Source organism: Camelus bactrianus, chromosome 9 (assembly GCF_048773025.1).
Source record: "Camelus bactrianus isolate YW-2024 breed Bactrian camel chromosome 9, ASM4877302v1, whole genome shotgun sequence".
Lineage (NCBI taxonomy): Eukaryota > Metazoa > Chordata > Mammalia > Artiodactyla > Camelidae > Camelus > Camelus bactrianus.
In genome coordinates, this window is record NC_133547.1 from 32,854,265 (window position 1) to 32,878,061 (window position 23,797).

Below are 23,797 nucleotides of genomic sequence, written 5' to 3' on the forward strand. Positions count from 1 at the left end.
GTGAGCACAACAATAGGGTGGAGGAAGGCAAATTCACCTTCTCGGCTTGAGATGAGACATCCCTCTCCTCCTGCCCTGGGACGTTGGTGTGACTCCCAGCCTCTCAGACTCAGAGGGGGACGTAACACCAGCGCCCTCCCCCACTTACACACACCTACAAAGACCCTAATTCCAAGGCAGGGCACCTTCACAGGCGCCAGGGGTTAGGACTTGAGCTTATCTTTTAGAGGGACACACTGCAGTCCACAACAGATGCTGTGAGGAAGGTCTAGCCACAGACTGAGGACTGACGTTCTCAACAGAAGTTAAATACTGGATTACGCAAAGCCTCCCCGCCCTCCCCTCCCGCCCTCTCCCTCACTCAGTTCTGGTGCTATGGGCAGAGTTTCCTTTAATTTGAAAACATATGTTCAAAGAAAGAGTAATGGTGATTGTTGAGAATGGCAAAGTTTCAGGGACATACAGATCTGAGGGTAGCTCTGAAAACTAGCTGAATGGCTGAAAATGTCTGTATTTTTTACTAAAATGTTGTTTAGAATATATGAAATAGCATTAGAGTATATTTTTTCCCCTTAACATCCTATTTGCACCCTCATTTTAAAATATTGATTCCAAAATATTTTTCTACCCAAAGGACTTATTTAAAAACACAAATAAGGACAGCTTTATGATACTATTTCCCATTTGGATGTGGCTCACATACAATGACTTGAGGAAAATGAAAATCATCAGATCTGGTAAAAATCAAAACAAGCAAAGGCTGTTAGAAGAAAAAAATCTGTGTCGGAAAAAGGAAAGTGTGTGTGTTATTATGACAGAACAATTTAAGGAAAAAATTGTTTCTTTGGACTTTCTGTCTTGTGTTTTTTCTCTTTTTTTTTTTTTTTTTTGACACATTCAAATGGTGAAGGCTTTTTACAGAAAAAGTCCCAACTGCCTCTGTTTGTACAAGCTTACTTTGACCTGCCTAATAAGAAAACTGTATAATATAAAATAATGATTGGCAATGTATTTGATCACTAAAATATATTCATATAATTAATAATAAAAAGTGTTGCCTAAATGCTTATACATTGATAGAAATCGTTCAAAGATTAAAGTACTGTAACAGAAAAGAACAAATCTGACTCCATATTAGATCTGTTCCTTTGGCTCTGTTTCCCAGGCTTGGTCATACTGGTTCTGCACCTTTTGTAAAAGAATGTTGCCTAGAGCCTGGAATATACAGGAGAGCCTATTCTCAAGGCTCTGACCTTTAAGGGTAGAACACTTTTCCACTCATATGAAGATAAAAAGTTGCAGAATAGAAAATAACATTTGTTTTGTTGGAGGTTGAAAGGGACCCCATGACCTGACCTATGTGGATAGCTGCAAGAACAAAGGATTCTGACACCAGGAAGTTTGCAACAGCCAAGCACACCCCCTTCCCTTTTTAGTATAAAAGGAGCCTGAATTCTACCTGGGACGATGATTCTCAAGAATATCAGTCTGCCATCTTCTCAGTCCACCAGCTTTCCGAATAAAGCCGTTATTCTTTACCCCAACACCTTATCTCCCGATTTATTGGCCTGTCGTGCTGTGAGCCGGATGAGTTTGGACTCAGTAACATTACTGTGTGTCTTCAAGGTAAACAGTGAAATAGTTTAGTGCAACAACTGATATGTCTTTGACACTTGGTGATCTGATCCACTTACCTCTGAAAGTACCGTCCTCATCTACCCACTGCATTGTTCACTCCAGCCACGCTGGCCTCCTTGTTCTTCCTCTACTATAACAGGCATATTTCTGCCTCAGGACCTTTGCACTTTGTTTCTGCTGCTTGGAATGCTCTTCCCCCAGATATGGTAAGCTCCTTCACTGAGAGTAGGTTTTTACTCAAAAATGAGGCCTATCTAAAATTTCATGTCTCCATGCAATATTTTATATCCATTAATTTGAATGAAATGGTCCACAGGAAGAAGATTGAAAAGAAAAGAGGACTCTGGGGCACCTCCAACACTGAAGGATCGAAGAGAGAAGGGACAGCAAACAGATTAGTAGGAGTATGCTGGTGATGAAATGAAGGGTTTCAAGGAGAGAGTAACTTGCCAAATAACTCTGGTCCATCCAACAAGAAAAAGACTGAGAAATAAGATGATTATGGGGTTTAGCCCAAAGCATTACCAGTAACCATGATAAGAGCAGTCTTTTACTTGTATTCGAACTTGGCAACTTAATTCAGTGTCTTTCAAGGGCACTAAAATAATGACGCATTCTGAGCCTCCTGCAATGATGTCAGGTAGCAGTATTATGACCCCACATTGACAAGTGGGCTCAAGGTCACACAGGTTCACAGAGGCTACACCAGAGTTACAGCTCCACGAGGCATGAGGGTCTTTCCGCTGCCTGCCTCGGCACCCTGTGGACATTAAATATTAGAGACTGTTTCCCAAGTTGTCCTCTATCCTTCCAAAAGTGACTATTTAGCTGACAATAATAAATTTATCAAAGCCTCTCCACATTATTAATTTGGCTGATAAGACCCCTGAAATAACAAACTCCATTAGTTTGTCGTCCACTTTGCACAGACATGTGCCCTCTTACCGCTGCCTTCCCAGTGGAGAGGGACGCCTCCAGGACCAATGTCAGGACCCTTCGACAAGTCCACGTTGGCATTATGCAGTCCTCATGCGCTTACCACTCTAATGATCGTTTTTGTTAACCATCTGTCCTCTGCAGACGGCTTTAATCCTGACTTGCTTTTGTCTGTCTCTTAAGGAAGGTGTTCTCCTGGGTTTCAAAATGTGCACTTCTCTCTGTAACTCACACCCTCTGGCCGCCACAGCGCTCTCTTCTGGGGGAGGGGCATAATTCTTCCGCACCCACTTCAAATGTTCTCTGTACTGTTTCTTTCTTCGTGACTCACCGCCCTTTTGCACTTCTTATTGTAACCATCGTACAAGAAAAATTTTAAATAACCTAGATTATGTTGCCCTAAATGCATTAAAGAATGAATGCAGTATATGAGCCATCTAGAGAAGGTTTGCAAGTGAAAAATGATCTTACTCAAATTGAAATTTTGCTTCCCACCCCTACAATTGATCTCCACCCTTGGAGGTGTTACTCAAAACCCTTTCCATTGAAAGTGCCAATTTCATACCTACTAAAGCGTAACATAATTTCTTGGCTCATTTGATGAAAAACCTAGGGCATGCTGGGTTTAGCTTTGAGCACGCTGGGTGGAGGAGCGCAAATAAAGTCACTGAGAGCAGACCTTGGCTCTGCTTCCCTCCGTGTTCCTCTTGGTCAAGCTGCTCGGAGAGGAGAGATGCTTTTGGGCCGACACCATCCCGCCTGCCTGCAGCTTTGGCTGAAAGACCACATCAGGCCATCTGAGCCCAACACGGTAGCCAGAGGAACGATGTATGTGGTATTCTTAGGCCTGGACTCATCACATGCTATAACGGTAGGCAGGGGTTGTTTCCTCAAGGGAAAGCACAGGAACTGGAACAGTAAAATGTGACAGCAGCAGAGCGCTGTTACTCAAAAAGGAGAGAGAGACACAGGGGAAACAGGAGTCAACTCTCTGTAGGCACCAAATCAAAAGAGGCCTTTTATACTATGACAGTGGCTATTTTTTGGCAAAGGATGGTATGTTTAGCTAAGTGACAGGAAAGGGTGGCAGCCTTAGCGCTGCTGAGCATCTTATTCAATTTTTACAACTGTTAGCTGATTCTGTCCCTGTCCTTTAGATGAGAAAACTGAGGCATGGAGATGTTCAGTAACTTGCCAACAACCTCGTCACTAACGAGAGACCAAGGCAGCCCTGGGACCCAGAGCTTTGGGCTCGGAAGTTCGTGTTAATGTCCCTCACCATGAGGCTCTGCATGCCTGCCAATGAAGGATGACAACTGAACGTGGGCAGCACTGGCTGCAGTCGGCACTGAATGCTGGCCATGGGGGAAGAGTGGCAAGCCATCTGCGAGAAGAGGGCAGCCATACTGTCTGTCCTTGATGTCAGTCACACACTAAACCATGCCTGCTGGACCAGGATGCTGGTCAGAAAGGTAAAGGAGATGCCCTCACACGGAATAAAAGGGAAGCCCCTTGAAAATCCAGGGAGTTCACCAAAAATACTATTATATTAGGGTGTTTTTGTATCACCTAATTTCCCTTTGATCTCTGAAAAAAACGTATTTCTGTCCTTATCAACCCATTTTAGAAACTTGTATGTAAAGGATACAAAATAGGATGAAAATTTAAAATGGAAAGAATAGCCATGCTGTCTTCTGTCCTCAGCCAGCTTCTGGGAAGAGAAAACGCAGATGTGCATGTAATACAAAATGTTTTATTCAAAGATGCAGCCCCTTCTTGTTTGCTCCTTTTACTAGACGGTCCGAAAGCATGCAGTCTCCCCTGGTACAATGAACTCCCTCTCGGCATTAAATGGTTTCCATGGGGACTGTGGCTAAAGGGCACATCTCAGAACTCGTCAAGTACAATGGCACGTCAACAAGATTTTTAATTTCCCTTGTTCTCCCTTTTGTTACATAGTCAATAACTACCAACACATATTTCTTAATGATGCAACTCCTGCACAAGTCTGGAAAGTGATGTCTGATTCACCCCCGAAGGTTCCTACTTACAGAGCACGCAACCTCTGTGCTTTAAAAAGATGCTTTGCATCTCAGATGAAGCAGAAAACGAACCTAAATATTGCCAGAGTAGCTCAGCCTTTTAGCCACAGAAGGAAAATCCGATGCCGAGATTCCAGAATTGTTCTTTGTCTTGGTAATCTTCCAGCACGTGCTTTTACTCTTCCAAATGCCACGTCAGAGTCACAGATGGCAGCATGATTTGAGCAGGTTTGAGCTTCTCTGTTCCTTAATCCAAATCCTAAATTAGATGGAAGTCGATATTAACCTCTCAGCCTTCCCCAACCCTGTCTTCCCTTTCCAGCTCCTGGTTGTTTTCATCTCATTGAGCTTTCAATTTTTGACCTATTAGAATTTTTTTATCAGCACAATTAAAACAGCAGAGTCGCAGCAATGTCAATACCGTTTCCCAGCACCTGGAGCGTTTCCTTTCTTGTTTCAATTTGTACTCTCAAATCTAGTCTAATTGAGGTTATCAGAAGAATGCTGGATGGCTATTTATAAACATGCCCATTTATAAAGACAGTTGTAGTGGTGATAGTAGGTTTGGGCTTGGGGTTTAAAAATGAATGTATCGCACTTCAGGCTGTTTCTACATAGCACAAAATATTCCTCCAAACGTTTGGCTTAGAATTTTTTTTTCCATTTTTCACTTTTACCCAGATGTTTGGTTTGATTTAGATGTGACAAATCTTAAAACTACAAATTGCATATACATTGCATGTATTAAGATGTACATATATTAATGCATCAAATTCCGATAACATGGAGATATTAATTCCTACTGAATGATATGAAAATCATACATGATTTTCAACCGTTAACTTCTTTTCAGAATCAATAAAAATGTATCGAATGTCTTCTACATGAAACGCATTGGTCTGAGAATCTGAGGGATACAGTGATGAGTGCGAAGGAATCTGCCCTCAAGTTAATGTATGTAACACTCTGTTTAACTGGTTGACCCAAACCTATTATTACAGGACACATTATTGTGCTGTAGAAAGATCTCTGCTTACAGATGTTATTGATTTTGTTTGTGTTTTGTACCAGTTTCCAAATACCTGTGTGTTGTAACACGCAATTTGGGGCTTGGTTTAATCAATTAACTCATTCAACAAATATCCGAGCATCTACTGTGTTCTACACATAGAACATGGCAATGAGGTTAGAGAGAAAGTCATCTACCAACTCAGGGGATACGTACAGCCTCCCTGTAGGAGAGAACGTTCAAATAAAGCCACAAATTATAGTGCGGTCCGGAGTAAGCCGTCACGCAAGCACATGGTGTGCTGGGAGCCCTGAACAGAGGTCCGTGTGCTCACATTTTTATGTTTCTATTTAGCTTCCAAATTTCGTAGCTTCACCTTGCTCATTCCCCTCCCTCTAACCCACTTCACCTTGTACATACTCTAAAAAACAGGCCTTTGGAAGAAGCACATAATCAGAGACTTTTACATCGGGCTCCACCATTGACAAACTGTGTGTCCTTGGACAAACTATTCTAACTTCTCTGAGTCTGAACTTCTCCTTCTGTAACATGGAGATGTTTATACTCTGAGTACATTTGATATAGGAGTAAAGGGAATGACCTGTGTCAGGTGTCTCGCAAAGTGCCTGAGCGTAATAAACGTGAGCACGCCCCCTCACCCACTGGCCATAGTTTAAACGACCTCATAGGTCATATTTCATGTCTGACTGTGTTGACCAGCCTGACTTGTAATGATGACAGCCAGCACTGACTGAGCATATACGATGCACCAAGCATCCTTGATGTGTCATCTCATTTCATCCTTACAACCACCCACTGAGTAGATACAGCCCAGCCAAGCAACCCAGCCTTCTGGGGTCCAACAGGACCAGCACACCGTTCTTCCCTCCTTCCCACACACTCCTCGTGCAATCTGGGAGTAGTCCAGCCTGCCAGTCACTTCCTTGCTTGTGCAGGCTGCTGCAGGTTTGCAGTCTGACAGACCCCCACTGCCTTCTCGGACCGCACACCTCACTACCCATCACCCTCAATCTGAGGCCTCTTGCCCCACGAATGTTACACAGGAAGGAAGGATTTTCAGAAGACAAGCCATGAGGAAGACCATATTGCTGAGAAGAACAACAAGCTTCCTTCTCCATAGTCTTTTCCTGTTTCCTTTTCAAAATGTCCCCCAGCCAAATGTTCCCCAACTGTTGCAGCCAGCCTTGTAATCAAATTCTGCCAAGATGCTGCTGGCTGAGTCAGGCACATAGAAACCCTTTAACTCTTTCCTGCCTGCTATTTGCAGTTTATATGGTCGTCTCGGAAGAAAACTTGCCATTTAAGTACACTACAAGGTAGAGTAATATCAATGTCATTAAGGAAAGTACAAGGTGTTTCAAGAACACAGACCTCACAGAATCTCCAGATCCCCATGCCTGGCTTCTCCCAGTGTCTTTCATTAACCAGTTGACAAGGAGTTTAAGCCAGGACACCCTAAGAGCCTGCCAACAGTCTCTTCTTGGTTATCCACCTGCTTTGCTTCCTGAAGTATCAGTTCTATTTCCATTTCCCTTTCCTTTGAAGAAAAGCTATGATTCTGTGAACACACTGTCTCTCCTCTGAGCCCCTGCATGAAAGAAAGAAGAGACTGGCTGGAAACTACTTGGATTCTTCAATCTGTGGCAAGCTTTACAGCAACACTTGTGCCAGAAGCCACGTGGCTAGTTTTGTGACGAAAGCTCTTAGAAGGTAGAGGGCAGAGAAGCTAAGCAACCAATCACAATCACGATTCAAATGTGTGAAGACCTTTCTGACCAACAAGCACACATTTATCCATTTGGCTCATGGTTTCTGGAGGTGATTCACTTGGGGGAGTCAACTCCTATGAAGGTGTATGGTCAGAGCTAGCTTCATGGTAGTTTGATGGAATGTTCATTGTTTAAACTAATAATTTACAAGCCCTTCCTCCTCCTTAGTCTAAGAAATCCTCGTCCTTCATTCGTGGGGAAGGTATTTCTCTCTCCCTATTTCCCCACTCTTTGCAAGCACAATCTTTTAGAAAAGCAACATTAAGGTTGCTTCCAAAAAGTTTCTACTTTCCCTTTGCAAAAGAACACCTGAAGCAAGAAACGAGTTATTTGCTTAAAATAAGAAAGAAGAGAATAAAATACAGGAGGGAAGAACACACAAAATAATGTTTGGAGACAATGCATGAGGTCAATTCTTGTCCGTAGAATGTGCTCGACAGATGTGTTTATTGAAAGAATGAATGGATTTGAATGACTGAGTGACTAACTCAATCCTAAAATGTGTGTGAGCATGTTGACAGACCACCTCTTATGTATGTGGAGAGAGAAACGTGAGCTGCTTTTTATGGGCAGCAAGGCGGGCAGCCTTTCTGGTTGTCTGTACCACCTATCACAGCCCCGCATCCAACTCCATGGCCAACTGTGCTCTCGGTAAAATAAAAGAAAAATAAATATGTGTTATAAGAGAGTTCCCTATAACACATGAAAGCCAGGATGTGTTTTTCATGGGGTGATGATAGTCTGTCTTCCCCTACTAGGTGGGCAGGGAGCATGAATGACTGGGAGGTGGAACAAACTGTAGGAGACCCTATACCGCATGTGCTGCAGAACAGAGTGTGCTGGGGACAGTCGGAGTTTAAGTCAAGTGGACTCTAACAAATTACACAGTTGGGTACTTAGATAACCTTCCTCTCTAATGGACAAAACATTTTCACTTTCCTCTGCCAAAGCTGAGATAAGTTTTGGAAAAGGAGATTTATTATCCTCCTTTATAAAAGGTCACCCATACAGAGAGCGAGAGGGAGAGACAGAGAGAGAGAGAGAGAGAGAGAGAGAGAGAGAGAGAGAAATTGATTCTGACATAGTTCTTCTGCTGGATTTCTTCTTATTTTTCCAGAAGACATCCAGCAATTGGGCTATGCTGGCAGAAATTTCATTCAACTCCCTAAGGTGACGTATCATCTAATAAATGGTTGATGCTTAGAAAGAGCAGATAAAGAACAGTCATTTCCTGAGAATTCAGCTTTCCCCCAGTGAAGAATATTTGGATTTTGTAAAATGTGTTTGTTCCTGCAGCACTGAAGCCAATCTGGACTTTGGCAAGGCCTCTGTCCTGCAGGACTTGTTCTTTTAAGAACAAATTTCCAGCTCCAGGAAGCACATTTGCTCGAATGTTAAGTGGGCTGCAATTCAAGTAATTTGCTCCCTAACCGCCTTGTGACAAGCCTGTTTCTGTTTCTGGGTTCCTGCTGCAGCTCCCCTTCTGCTTGGGCCCCAAAGGCTGATGCACCATTTCCTCTGCACTTTCAGACCTCCAGTTTCCTTCTCATATCCCATTTCTGGCTCCCATGCTGCCTCCTAGCCCACTACCTCCGCGGACTAGTAATCTTATAAAGAGTCTCCCCTTTTGGATCAGATTCCCCTCTGGACCTCAAAGATACCTGTGACCATCCATAGCCCCATTCCACAAGCCCCAGCCCCTATTTTAAACAGGTTAGGTCATATTACCATGTCTTAGAATTTGCATCTTAATCAAAGAATTCTAATACTGGATGTCTAATTTCAAAAGAATCTGACAGCAAGGCACAGGGCTAGCCTGACACAGACACACTGCCCATCACTCATATCTAGTTCATTTCAGTCATTGGGAAAGCCCCGTTCTTCAATCAAGATACTCAGCCTTCTTCAGGCAGTAAGCAGACTCTTTCATTTAATACTCAGGCTAGTGTCCAGTCAAGCTTTTGTGTCACCCAGTCTAAAGGCCAGCCAGGAAGTTGCTGTCATCTTTTTAATTCTAAGGATACAGGATACATTTCCCACAAGGTGATTTAGGTGCTTAGTAAAATATACGCACCTACCCAGAGTGACACAGTCAACAAGCAGAGGCGTGTCTCTGTCCTCCTCACCGTAAGGAAGCACGCTTTCTGGTGTTACAGAAGCTGCTTCCCTACACAGTTATAACAGGGAAATGCCCTGACTCACACTTGCCAGATGAATGTCACGTTGCATAAGCCGTCTAATGAATGAGGATAAAATCAGGTCACAGAGCATTATTGGAGAGAAAAATAACATCAACGTACCCAACCGTAAAATTACAGCTGAGGATGCTGCCGTAAGTCAGCACCGCTAATAGAAGCAACAAGGCCAGCAACAGCCACCCGTGCACCCGGGGGCCAGTTTCTACGAGACTGATGTTCAGCCGGAGGTGCTCTCTGCCGGTGCCTGCCTGGTCCCCAGCCACACCGCCCTTATTCTACACAAGCCAGACCACCTAACCCACCTTGAGCCTCTGCCCTGTTACATCATCAGACACCAATCCCAGCCTTAGCAACGAGGAATTTAGGGAGTTCTAGACCAATCCTGGGATGTGACCTTCATTCCAGCCCTGACCTCGCCTCATGGAACACATTCACAGTTGCATCTTGGCGGTTGTCTTCTGCTTATTCAAATTTTACAAAAGCACGGCTCATGCCGCCAGATGGGCGTAAGTTCTATCCTGTTTCCACGGGGAAAGGTTCACATCTGACTTCCTGCCTGTAAAATGAAAATAAACCCTGTACTTGCAGAGCTGTAATGAGCCTTCCCTGAGATGCTGCATATGAAGCTGCCTAGCAAAGTGTCTAGCGCATGGGAGGTGCTTAACTCGTTGCTTTTTAAAGCTCCCAGAATATAAGTCTGGAGTTTTCCTCCAGTTTTAGCCTGAGATCTTGTTTGTTGAAAATCTCAATATCTCGTTTCAAAACCTGGAGCACTCTAACTGGGCACTTACTCTTCCAGGCCTGCACTACCCAAATACAGCACCATATATTTAAATATGGCTATTTAAATATAGATTTTAATTATTTATTTTAAAGAAAATTAAATATTTAGTTCCTCAGTTGCAGTAGCCACATTTCAAGAACCCAATGGCCACACAGAGCTACTGGCTACTGCATCGGACAACACAAATCGAGAGCGTTGCCACTGTGGCAAAAAGTTCTCCGGGACAGCACCGACACAGACAACACCTAAGAATCTTATTAATATATTTAATCACTCAGCTCTGAAGCATTTCATAACCTTTTCCTTAATGTGTCAAAAAAAACCGAAAACAGATGGCCCAGAGGCCATCTGCTTCTATGACACAAGTTATGAAGCCTGAAAACTGTGTATGCTTATAAATAAGTGGTCACATGCATGACAAGATTTTCAGCTCTGAGCCTTCTCTTCTTAGGTGAGGAGACCAGGGCGTAAAAGGAATTAACCTGGAGTTTACCCGATCTTTAGAAACAGAAATCACATTAAATATCCTTGAAAGACTTTGAAATATTTCCCCTCAAAAATCTGAGTTTAACTAAATATTTTCAAAGATTGTGTCTCAGAGGAGTTCCAGTATCTAATACTTTATGTCCAATTTAGTCGTGTCCATTATTGACTCATGGGAAATCTTCATTCGCTCCGAAGTCTTTATATTATATGATCCTTTGATGATTTGAAGTGAAACAGGCATCGAAGCCTGGAAAAGCATCAAACTCAGGTGACGGATCCGAACCGCCCATGTACTCTCTGGTGGCTCCCAATCTGAATCAGAGACTTACTCTTTCTGCTGTTAGCTTCTCTAAAAAAAGCTCTCTTTATCTTCTAAACTTTCTCCTAACCAAGGCATTTGTTCACCTAAAAATCGTCTTGTTGTCATTACCATTAAACTTGGCATTCTTAAAATTCGCCTCTAAATTTGATGGACTTTTCATTTACAGAGAACTAAATTTCAGAATTACCAATACAAAGTTAGTCATGGAATTAGATCACTAATATAAAGTCTCACCTGAACTGTTTAGGAGAATTCTGTTGAGAAAGCCACATACATCTCAGGATGTGTTTTTCTTAATCTAAGTGAACAAGAAGATAGATGTGTGTTTACTGCACAAAGGGTAGGACAACAAAGCAAACTATACCGTGAAATCCTGTTCCCCCCAAAATGTTTGGTTTCTCATTTCTAGGCCATGAATACCTAAGTACTCCCTAAAATGAGTATTAAAAAAAAAAAAGCCATGCAATCTTTTCCCTCCACCAACATGTGTGTGCGTGTGTATGTATAGGCTAAAGACAAAACAGAAGAATGAAAACTATAAAATTACCAATGAAAAAATTTATTCCAATGTGTGGCATATCATCCTTATAACTGTAAAATTGCTTAATGTAGTGAAGAGAGAGTTATTTTATGCCTACAATTCATATAGTAGAGGTCTGTTCATCTTTAAGATGTAAACTATATGAAAACGGTAACAGTGCTTATATATTTTTAACTAAATGGCAAATGAAAAAAGAAACCCATGCCAAAAAATAATGGCCCAAATTAACTCTGTCAACAAGTAATCTCATGACACAGAAATCTGAGTTAAAAGAACTGAATATTTGTCTATCCCTGCCCCCTTGTGGTGGTATGCACTTCTCAGGTTCAGATAAGCAAATTTTTAGAGAGAAACAAACTTCAGGCTTGAAAATAGACAAGAAAAAAAAAAATGAAAGTAGGAAGGAATTGTTACACTTAATACATAACAGAATAATTTTATATCCATCAACATATATATATACTTAATGTAACATCTGTGGTTAATTTTTAAGAGCTACTGTACAAAAATAGTTTTAAATTCAGAATCTAAATTAGTCCGAGCAGAAACAAATAGCAAAATTACTGTTTTTATTTTAGGTTTTCAAAGTCCTATAATGGTAATTACATAGAGCTATGTTTTACCCAGAGAGTATACAGGATTAAATGATAGATGACACTGAGTGACAGTGATGACTGTTTACTGAAGACGTTCTTACTATATGCCAGGCACTGGATTAGATCTTGGGAAGGAAATTATAAGCACTAAAAACACAATCTTTGCCCTCATGGAGTTTATGCCTTGTGAGGAAAAAAAGACAAGCAACAAAAAATCACATTAAAAAATTACAAATTCCAAGTGGTGTCTGAAGAAGAGGATATGGTTCTATGAGAGCCAATAATGAAGTATATCTAGCATGGGGTAGGGGGGCAGTTGCCTAAAAAGAGGAAGGGAGTAGGGAAGGCTGTGTATGTGGAGGGTGAAGGAGAATATGAGAACTCTCTGTACTTTCCACTCAACTTTACTACGACCCTAAAACTGCTCTGAAAAATAAAGTCTACTACAAAGAAAAGAGGAAGGGGAGTTTCACAGCAAAGGGCATTGGGGTAGGTGGAAAAAGGCCTGCACAGGAAAGCACACCGAAAAAAGCTCTGCACTGGGCCGTGGTGTGGCCCGTTCCAGGGTCTGAAAAGGTCAATGCCTGGAGCCCAAGGAAGGAGAGAGAAGCACCAAGAGGTATTCAGGGGCCCAAACTCGCACGATCATGTGGGCCATGCTATGAATTTAGGTCTTTACGAGTAATGGGAAGCCATTAAAAAGTTCTAAAGAGGACAGTGAAATAATATGATTTGTATTTTAGAAATTTATAAATCTTTTAAAATAAACCTTAAGAACAGAGGAGATAAAGGAACAAAATAATATTCTACTTCTATTAAATTATCATACATTTGGTGAGTGCTTACTAGGTACCAGCCTCTGTTCTAAGATTTAAGGTATAAAATTTAATTGTAACAATCCCATAAGGGAGGTAACAGGCTATGATAGTAGTTTCAACCAAAGGTGATGGAAGCTTGGGCTAAAACGGTGGCAATGGAGAGGAATGATGAAAATACATTTGAAAAATATATGGCAGAATCAATGATGGGTTGGTTTGGAGATTGAAGACAAGGGAGTGACATGAATGACTCTTTGGTTTCTGGTTTATACAACTGAAAGGAAAGTTGGTACTATATTCTAAGATAGGGACCTCCAAGGAAGATCAGATTTGGAGAGCTGGGGTTGTCAGGGAAAGGAGAGCATACAGCTCCATTTGGTCTTGGAAACACTGAGTTTGAAGAGTTTCTGAGACATCCAGTGCACGGGGGTATGCCCACAGAGATCTGGGCCACATCAAGAGCCACATACTGGTAAATTATTTGCTCAAAGATAGTGCCTGAAGCTATGGCAAAGATGAAATTGCCTGAGGAAAGAACACAGAAAACAGAAGTATAGAATTAAGCCTTGAGGACAACATGAATATATTGGTCCGGGAGAAGAAGAGCCTGAAAAAGAGGAAAACAAAGAAACAAACCTCTGACCAGAGAAGTTGAAAGTATCCTGGTTGTAAAAAATGTTAGCAGATGTCACTTAAAAAGGATGCCAGGAAATCTCAGGAGGAAGAGAGACTTCCATAAACACAAGAAAGCTATAAAAATTAGAGAAAGTTCGAGAGTATAGGCAAGTTTGCTGGCGGCAAACTAGCAGACAAAGTCACTAAAAAATCAGTTCACCAAATGGCTGATTCACTGACAACAAACCAAATAAATACATTGACTTGACAAAAGATAATCTTATAGGTTTTAAGAAAAATATTTAATTTGATGACTGAAGATGAAATAGCTCATATGTAGTAAGCAAAAAATTAGTTTTCACATGAGAACTCTCAGTTTATACCGATTTCTTTTCCTTTTAAAAATGTCATTTTGTATTGAGCCACCCTATTAGCATTCATCTGTTAACATTTATAGTATTTTTAAGCAATTTATTTTTTTTTATCTTTCTTTAACATCTTTTTTATTTGGTCCACTGTGGTCATTTCTTTTCATTGTTTTTTTGTGCTTTTAAGAATTATTTTGCAAATTGCTACCAACCAAGTCAAGATACCCTAATTGTTCCTTGAGAGAAGTTGCATTTTTAGTTTCATGGAAATGTGATGTTTTTAACTAATTCTGATTCTTTTAGATAAATTCAAATTTAATTCTAAATTTAACTTAAACATTTTGTTTAATTAAAATTTAATTTAATTTAAAATTCTGATTTATTTTAGTGCCTGTGAGTTTAAATTTAAAATTTAATCTTAATTAAAGTTTAATTTAATCTTAAACTTTAAATGCTAGGGATATAAAAGGAAAGCTGGTATGCCATTTGCGGAAATGGCAAGAGAAATAGGAGAATGCTTAAAGTTACTGAAATAGAAAATGACATTCAAAGACAACTGAAAATATTTCAGAGGTAGACAAGTGGTCTCATTACTATAAAACAGGGCAAAAAGAGGGGAGGTCAGAAAACAGCTTTTCCTTTGAGAATTTTTTAAAATTAATACTGATTCTGTTTTTCTAAACTTAAGCATTTATAGATATTTGGGATCAGGTTCTCAGATGATATATCAATATTAAAAAGTTAATAGGCAGAAAACCGTATTTCATTATCAGGCACCAAACTTCAACAGTCAGATAGCTTTACCTACTAAGTCCATTTGGAATAAATTGATGAATTGGGTAAATCTGGTGAATCCAGCTATTTGGCAAATGGCCTTTCAGTGAACTGGACTTCTTGCATATATATTTTCAGTCTAGGAGGTGTCCAGTTCACCGTAATAAAGACAACCTTCTTTCCTCAGAGCTCTCACAATCTAGGAGGAGAGATGGTCCTCAAAAAGCTGCAAACTTTCTGACAAATATTTTTCCAAGAATGGCAAATAATGTAGCTGCAGCACTCAATGCTCAGGAGACATGGGTAATGGCAAATAGCAGGAAATGATGAATGAATAAAAGCCTAGTTGAATTGTATTTAGGAAATGGAATTACTTGTTAATTAACAAGACTTAGAGAACCTGACTGGGTGTAGGGGATGACTGTAGGAGCAGATCCAAAGATGATGTGCAATTTCCAGCTGGGACAAATGTGCAAACTGCTGAAGGAGGGAAGTTTAGGGGGAGAAACTGCAAGAAGGAAAGAGAGAGAGAGAGATTATCAATTCAGTTTCAGAAATGTTAAGTTTGAGGTGCTTTTGCAGCATCTAAATTGGTAACATCAAACAGAAATTGATTCAACGGTTATAGAAGTCAAAAACAATGGGTGGACTAGATAAAAATGGGACTCCATGGCATATTTTTGTAACTGACACCATAGGAATGAATGATATTAATAGCAGAATATTTAGAGTAAAAAAAAAAAATTAGGGGTAAAGAACCCTGAGGAGCACCAACCCTTTAAGAAACAGTCAGAGGAAAAATAATCCCCAAAGTTAGACCGAGGAAAGAGTGGCTAGAAGGGTAGTGTGGAGCGGGAGAGGGGCTCAAGAAAGGAGAGCATGTCTCAGGAAAGAGAAGCAGTCAAGGCAGCTAACTATTTCAGAGAAGCGGAGTGATGTAAGAAGTAGGCAGTCTCCCCCTGTATGTGTTACTAGAGAATTAGAGGAAGAGCATTAGAGTGATAAGTACACAAGCCAGGTTTCTCGAAGGGCGAGAGGGGAGGAAGCGGAGACTGCAAATGAAGAGGATGCAGGAGGGCACAGTAGTTTCAGGGATGGAAACATGCTTAAATGCAGACAGAAAGTGAAAACAGAGTGAGAGAGGTTAAGGACATACGAAGGCTCTACCAGGCTTGTTTTTTGAAAAACTGCTTAATTTTTCTGTTCTCAATTCTTTCACCTGCAATACAGGTCTCCGAAATAGTGCCTACTTCGTGAGCTCGAAGGACATAGCCCATGCGGAGCTTCACATATTGCCTGGCACATGCTAATCAATAAATACTGGCTAATAATCAATCGCGGGAGCATGACTGGGCAGGAGGAAAGGAGAGGAATGGGATTTGGACCCATGTCTATTGCAGATTTGGCAGTAGGAAATTAACAAAGTCTCAGTCTCGCAACCACCGCTGGCTCTGCCAAGTAGAGAACAGAAGAAAATATGGTAATGGAATCAGAGGCTTAAGAAGCAAGAAAAAGGATTGTTTTCCTCATATCCATGGGAGGATGGAGGTAATGAAACTAAAATTCATCACTGGTCTTCTTTAGACATACATTAAAATAAATGCTTTGTTTACATGATCTCATTTAGTTCTTGAAATAAAGTAGCTATTCTCATTTCATAGATGAGCAAACTGAGGTTTCTAAACAGTCCAGGAGGGTGATGGGGGTCTTTGCCTGTAGTCATTTAAGAACTCAGGCTGATAGAAGCTCATACGGCTTCCAAGTTTGGCACAGGCATCTCCAGCTAAGTAGAAATTGAGGGAGAAGATTTTTTTTTTTTAATCTGTTGTTGTTATCGTTGCTTTGTTTCTTTGTTTGCCAGTTTGTTTGCTGTAGGCCAGGAAGATGGTATGGGCCAGACTTGGAAGGGACACCCATAACTTGTATTTCTGTACCATTGACTAGAAATCAGCCACGTGTCTCAGCCAGCAGTCTCTGCCACTGTTCGTTTATCTGTTTGAGGAGTACTGAGAGCAGGGAGGAAGATCTTGAGTTTATTTTAGAAACATTCAAATGGGATTTCACATGTAGAAGTAGATCTTAAGAGAGAACCTCAATGGAGTTTTGAGGAGAACCCTGAGATGTCAGGTAAGTAAGACCACCAAGGCGTTGAAATAAGTAAGATTGCCCCAAAGAGATGACAGAGTAGCCATAGAATCTTAATATTTTCTTAGATAAAATAGCACTGGGAGAATCCCCACCTACTGATTTAAAAATTAGTTAGGATAAAATGGGAAAAGAGGTCCCAAATTGCTAAGCAAATACATAGAATTACTATTCCAGAACCTACAGCGAAGAACTAAAGAAGTTAGAGTAGGTGATAATGTATGAATGTGGTTCTCTTTTCAACCTCCTTTTTTCTTTCTATTAATAAAAGTATTTGATATGCAATTAAAAACCATGTAGCAAAGGAGACAATACCAGTCAAATATATGTGGGCTATTTAGGACCCAGAAATAGTTATTGATGTTTCCTGGAAACCAGCTGAGAATCTATACTAAGTTTTTTCTATTGTATTTGAATCAGTTTGCTGATTTAGTTCATGCCTTATCTCTGGTCACTGTGTAAGCAAAAATTCAAAACAAGCAATGAAACAAACTCGCAATCTTAATGGAGATAATGCTCAACCTCATAAAATCATAAAATTCTTCCAGAACAAATTCCTGCATGAACAGCATGGGTAGTAAAAAGAGCGATAGATTTATATTCTTGTTCTAGTTCTGTAAATATCCACTTGAGTAATTTGGGGAAAGTTACTTTCCTTTGGGGGCTTCAGCTTTTCCATCTGTAAAATGATTCAAGTTTTGACTAGTTTAAGATTCAATTTATGAAACATTTATTGGATGTTTATTATCAAACTCTGTGCCAAGGACTGGAGATTTAAAGATAACTGTGATACAATCCCAGTGCTAAACTGCTCACCAAAGTTGCCCCTTCTTTCCTGAGTGCGTGGAAGACTAACATTGCCAGCACCACTCTCGACAGACAGAACCCTGTGATTACCTACAGACAATGAAATGTGAACGGCCAAAACCTGTGCCAGCCCAGTATGAGGCAGCAGAAGCCCCTACTCAATTTCTAATCTCTCTCTTCTGCCATGGAAGTCATGGAAAGCCCCTGTTATGGGAAGGTGAAGGCTCACATTTGAGAGTCGGTAAAACCGGACAGCTACATCAAAAATAATCAAATGGAGCACTTTCTCTCACTGTATACAAAAATAAATGCAAAACGAATTAAAGACCTGAATATAAGACCCAGAACCATAAAACTCTTAGAAGAATGCTCTTTGACATTGATCTTAGCAATATTTTTTGGTTATGTCTCCTCAGGCAAGAGAAACAAAGGAAAAATAAACAAATGGGACTACATCAAACTAAAAAGCTTTTTCACAGTGAAGGAAACTATCAACAAAACAAAAAGGCAGTCTAAAAATGGGAGAAGATATTTTCAAATGATATAGCCAATAAGTGATTAATATTCAAAATATACAAAAATCTCATACAACTCAACATCAAAAAATAAACAACCTAATTGAAAAATGGGCAGAAGACCTTAACAAGTATTTTTCAGAAGAAGAAATACAGATGGCCAACAGATGCATGAAAAGATGCTCAACATCACTAATCATCAGGGAAATGCAAATAAAAACCACAATGAAATATCACCTCACAACTGTCGGAATAGCTACTATCAAAAAGACAACAACTAACTAATGTTGGAGAGGGTGTGGAGAAAAGGGAACCCTTGTGCACTGTTGGTGGGAATGTCAACTGGTGCAGCCACTATGGAAAACAGTATGGAGGTTCCTCAAAAATTAAAAATAAAACGATCATATAATCCAGCAATTCCACTTCTGGGCTTTTTCCTCAAAGAGTACAAAAACACTATTTTGAAAAGACATACACACTATATGTTCATTGCAGCATTATATATAAGAGGCAAGATATGGAAACAACAGATGAATGGATAAAGTTGTGATAACATTGATGCATCTAGACAATATTATGCAAAGTGAAGTAAGTCAGAGAAAGACAAATAGCATATGATATCACTTATACCTGGAATGAAAAAACAAACAAACAAACAAACAGAACAGAAACAGAATCATAACTATAGAGAACAAACAAGTGGTTTCCAGAGGGAAGAAGGAGGAGGAGAGAGGACAAGGAGGTGAGGGAGATTAAGAAGTACAAGCTTTCAACTGCAAAATAAATGGGTCACAGGGATGACACGTAAACCATGGGGAATACGGTCAGTAACAATATAACATCTTTGTATGGTGACAGATGGTAACTAGACTTATGGCAGTGGTCACTTTGCAATATATAGAAATATTGAATCACTATGCTGTGCACCTAGAGCTAACATAGTCTTAGAAGTCAATTATATTTTAACCAAAAAAAGAAAGGGAAGATGAATAAAGTAAGGGTGAGTGTGGAAGTCTAAGTGAAGCAACTGGAAATACATCATTGGAATAGAAAAGAAGATGGTTAAGGATGGGTCCTTAGGGAGCATTAATATTAAATAATTAGATGAAGACAAGTTAATAAAGGACACCCAGAAGAGAAGACAGAGGAGAAGAAAGAAAACTGGAAGGGAACAGTGAACTGGAAACCCAGAAAGGAGAATTTCCAAGAGGGTCAGAAATGGTCTTCAAAGTCACTTACTAGGAAGTTGTAAGATGTGATCTGAGAAGAAGCATTTGGATTTAAAATTACAGAAGTCTTGAAGACAAAATCCAGACTTTAGTCATTTGAGAAAAGAAAAGGAGGTAAAATACGCACTTACCAAAGGGTGTTTTGGGAAACATTTATTGTGCAGAATGAGGGGTTCATGATTAAATACATTTGATACATGCTGCATACTCTGTACCTATTAAGGAAGTTTCTTAAAGATCTATTCATGACTTTCTCGCACTAAGAGACGAGAAAAAGGGAAAAAAAAAGTAGCATTTCTGACAAATTGACAATACCAAAGTGAGAAAGCAGGAATAAGATCCTAGGACTGGTCCACAAGTGTTGATCAATAATGTTTAGCTTCTACTGTCATTTAATTTTGTGTCACAAGCAAACGAAAACACTTGACTAGGGACGAATTAAGATAAATTTGTAACTGAGTATGTTTTTTAAAATAAAAGAGCCAGTAAAATATGTTTCACTTCTGATGTAACATTTTGTGGGGAAGTTAGATTGCCAGCCTGATCACAATTGTCAGATGTGGGACGGGCCGGTTTTTACAATTTCCCTTTCTCTGATCTATGAAGTGAAAATAAGAGTAATTTGTATTTCACAGGGGATTTTTTAGGAGTCAATGAGATAAAACATGGAGAGCATTTAGAATATCACCTGGCACATAGGCAATGCTTAATAAATATGAACTATCGTTATTACCATTACTAGGAAACTCTCCTATCTCCTTCAGCATCCAGCTGGCATATAGCAGAAAACGCAAGTAATCTGGACTCCCTGATCAAGTGATGTTATTGGCCATAGGAAGTCCGTTTAGCATTAAAGAGTAATTTTCACCCTAATAAGCAAGAGCTGACGGAGGAACTATTATGTTTGGCTCCTTCGATTTCAAATCTGTACTTGAGAATGAACTCTCAGTATAGTCATAATTCGCACAGGAGGACTACCCTTGTGGGATTTGCTCATTTAATCCACCTGAAAATAGAATAATCTAATGCATATTCCTATCTGGGGTTCACACGGAAACACACACATGTTCCTAGCTGAGTGCATAATGAGCCAGCGCCTTCCTATCATTAAATTATTCCTCGGGGAATCTGTTTTCTGAAAGGATACTACAGAAATATATTTTGACATTTCCATAATTAAAGAGCAATTCTTCAAATCTTAATGTGAATAAAAAACTTGAACATGAAATCTTCTGCTCTTAGGAAAATGTGATTAAAGATGCCACTGCTGCTGCCAAAGACCTCCCTCCCCGAGAACTTGCACCGTGTGATGGCGGGGGCTGTGAACGTCGTGAGAGCATTCGTCTCACATCTCCCAGCCTCAGCACTGCCTCCCACACAGCTTTTTTTTTTTTTTTTCAAAACATGAGATTTTAACTCATTTTTACTTTTAATGTCAGACATATTCTGAGGCGATTTACAAAATCATCATTAAACATAGAAAGAGTTGTCTCCTCTCCCTCCTGTGTCGATAAAAATAAACACCTGAAATTATCAGCAACATGATTGTGATAAATAGGTTGTCTAGATTTAAAATCCTTGCTCTAGAACTGCACTGAATTCCCCTTAGAATGTCTTTGGAGATGGATTTTTGTATATCTGCCCTCTGAGTTTTTTTGTATCTGCCAAACTTGGGAGGCATTTTATGCCTTCGCCTGTCTGTCCAGGGGGTGACCCCTTTAGTCCATAAAGATGCGCTTCCCTGAGGACAGCAATCTGCCGGCGCCCGGTTACCGCCTTCCACCTCCGCCCAGCCCAGACTCTTCCTCCCTCCGCTGACACCTTCAAGGCCAAAAAGAAGGCAACCCATTCACTGACACTTCTATAATTCTACCACATATCTCTGCTTTCCAGGGTGGAGAGAAGCGGTTTTGAAGAAAGACATACAACAGCCTAGTGCCCTATTGTTATTTTGTGATTTTTTCCAATTTCCATTACATTCTCTCCAATCAGCCACGCCAGAAATAGTCGACTGGCTAAGTTTTTGAAGTTACAAAACCCTTTAAATATAAAGAATAGAGTAAGATCAGTCATGAATACTCTGACTCTTTCCACCACTACCTTCACCTGGCCAATTTCTATTTATTCAAGTCTCTTTATGTGTAACTTATGGGACATTTTCTCTTAACCGCCTTCCTCTCCCAGCATACACACCAGTCTAGGATAGGTCCTTCTGCACAATGTTCTGAGAAATAATATAATTTTTCTTCATGGCATTTAACATAGCTGTAATTAGGGGGAGAGCTGTAATAGTGTTTTAGTGTTTCTCTCCCTCTCCAGACTGTTTGCCTGCCCATGGTTACTACTCAATGAGTGTTTACTGAATGGATGGATCATTAAGGATAATAGCTTTTATTAAAGATGCAAGTCTGATAAGATTATGGCAGTTCTCAGATTTCAGTTATCAATCTGAGGCATGACAAGAGTGAAGCAGGGGTAAGCCATCGCACCCCTTTGGCATTTGGGGAAGCATTTGCTCTAACCATAATTCATTTCATGAGCCTGGCCCTTTAAATCTGAAATGCAGCAACTAAACACACATTGATATCACCGTATCCTTGGGAATACTGTTTCTCGCCTGTTATTGTTTTCTGTAACTGACCAGAACATTAAACCTGTGATGTCTGCTTTTGTAGCCAACCACTTAGGGTACAAAATACCTTTGCAAAATACCCCACAGAGGAGAATAAAAATTTACTAGCATCCTCTATTTGTTTCCCTGATCAATTGCTGCTAATGGCTCCTCTGCGCTGTCTCCCCTGCGTTCTCTGCTGCTGTCTTTCCTGCCGCCTCCCTCTCTGCTTGGCATCCTTTCTGTACTCATGCATTTTACCACAGGCGTACTAACCACTGGGGGAATTTTTCTGTATGGTTTTCCACTATGTGGAAAATTCAGAGCACATCATTAACCCCAGACTGGCCTACTGACACGTACAGAACTGCTCAGCAGGGCCCCCTTCCTTTATCAGCTGGCGTTTGCTCAGAAAATGCAAGCAAGCAGTTACAGTATTGTCCAGAGGTAAACATAATTAGGAAATCAAATCCTTAGAGGAAAAAACGTCCACAATAATGCTTTCCAAAGCCAAATATAAATGATTTATTAAAAGTTGTCCTTATTCATTTGTCGGGCTGATTTCCATAATTTAAAATCTCATTTAACACTTCTATCCTTCTACGATGGTACTTGAAAGGTTGTTTGAAATGTTCATAATGATGAGATCAAAATATCAAGGACAAATATATGCAAGGATAACAAGGCAGTTGTAAATGTTTTTTCTTCCGAAAGATTGCCAAGTTTCTTCCTACTGAATAAAATCAACGATGTAAGTGGGTTCCACTAGAAAATATTAATAAACTTAGAAGGAAATTGATTCAATACTTATTAGATGCCTGTTATGTATCTAGCATAATGAAACACCAAAATGAATAAATTCTTAATTCCTCTGTTCCTCAGTATCTTCATCTGCAAAATGGTGATAGTCATAGTGCTTAACTCAAATATTTATTTTAGGTATTACATGAGTTAATTCATATGAAGCATTTAGGCAGGGCTTGGCAGCTAGTAAATGCTCAAGAATGTAGCTACAATTATTTTTATTTACAATAATGAAGAAGATTTAGCCTAATGGGCAAGACTTAAATGTAAGCATATAAATATGGGAACTTGCTGTGGTTGTTCTAGTATTTTTTTCAAACCTCATTTGTCTTGACAACACAACTTTATGAGTGACAAGTCAGGTACAGATCAGACCCAGCACTGGACACCGCAGAGACTTTAAACCAATAAAAGAAGGTCTTGGTCAGACCATCTTCTCCCCTCCACTCACTTCCAGAGAACACTGGGAAATACTTCCTCCTGGAGAGATCCAAGTTTCCAGCTCTCTATCCTGGATCACTTTTTGACTAAAGTGAACCTAAATATCAGGTTAACCCTGAACATAATTTGTTCATTTGTTCCTTTTGTTTTCTGATTTTTTTTTTGCAATCAATAAATTGGGGATATCATAAAAATAAAAGACATTTCTATGATCCTGTGAATCACTCTTGTAAAAGCAATTTCTGTATATTACTTCATTTAATTCGCATAATTATTATCCTTAATTTACTGATGAGGAAACTGAGCCACAGAGAGGTTAAGCAACATG

At 40.0% G+C, this 23,797-nt stretch overlaps 1 protein-coding gene across 17 annotated transcripts in view; it reads right to left on the reverse strand.

Moving 5' to 3' along the window:
• Nucleotides 1–23,797, reverse strand: part of FRRS1 (ferric chelate reductase 1) — a 342,186-nt gene that overhangs the window by 58,631 nt on the left and 259,758 nt on the right. For 2 of the 17 annotated variants that reach the window (XR_012509144.1, XR_012509143.1), the window contains 2 exons: nucleotides 11,440–11,503; nucleotides 862–4,875 (listed from right to left, as the gene is read on the reverse strand). The exons of 14 other annotated variants lie outside the window; for them this stretch is intronic. The gene's annotated coding sequence lies outside the window, so the exon portion shown is untranslated. Of the gene's footprint in view, nucleotides 1–861; nucleotides 4,876–11,439; nucleotides 11,504–23,797 lie in introns of those variants that run through there. One more of the 17 variants, XR_012509145.1, reaches the window with a different exon arrangement.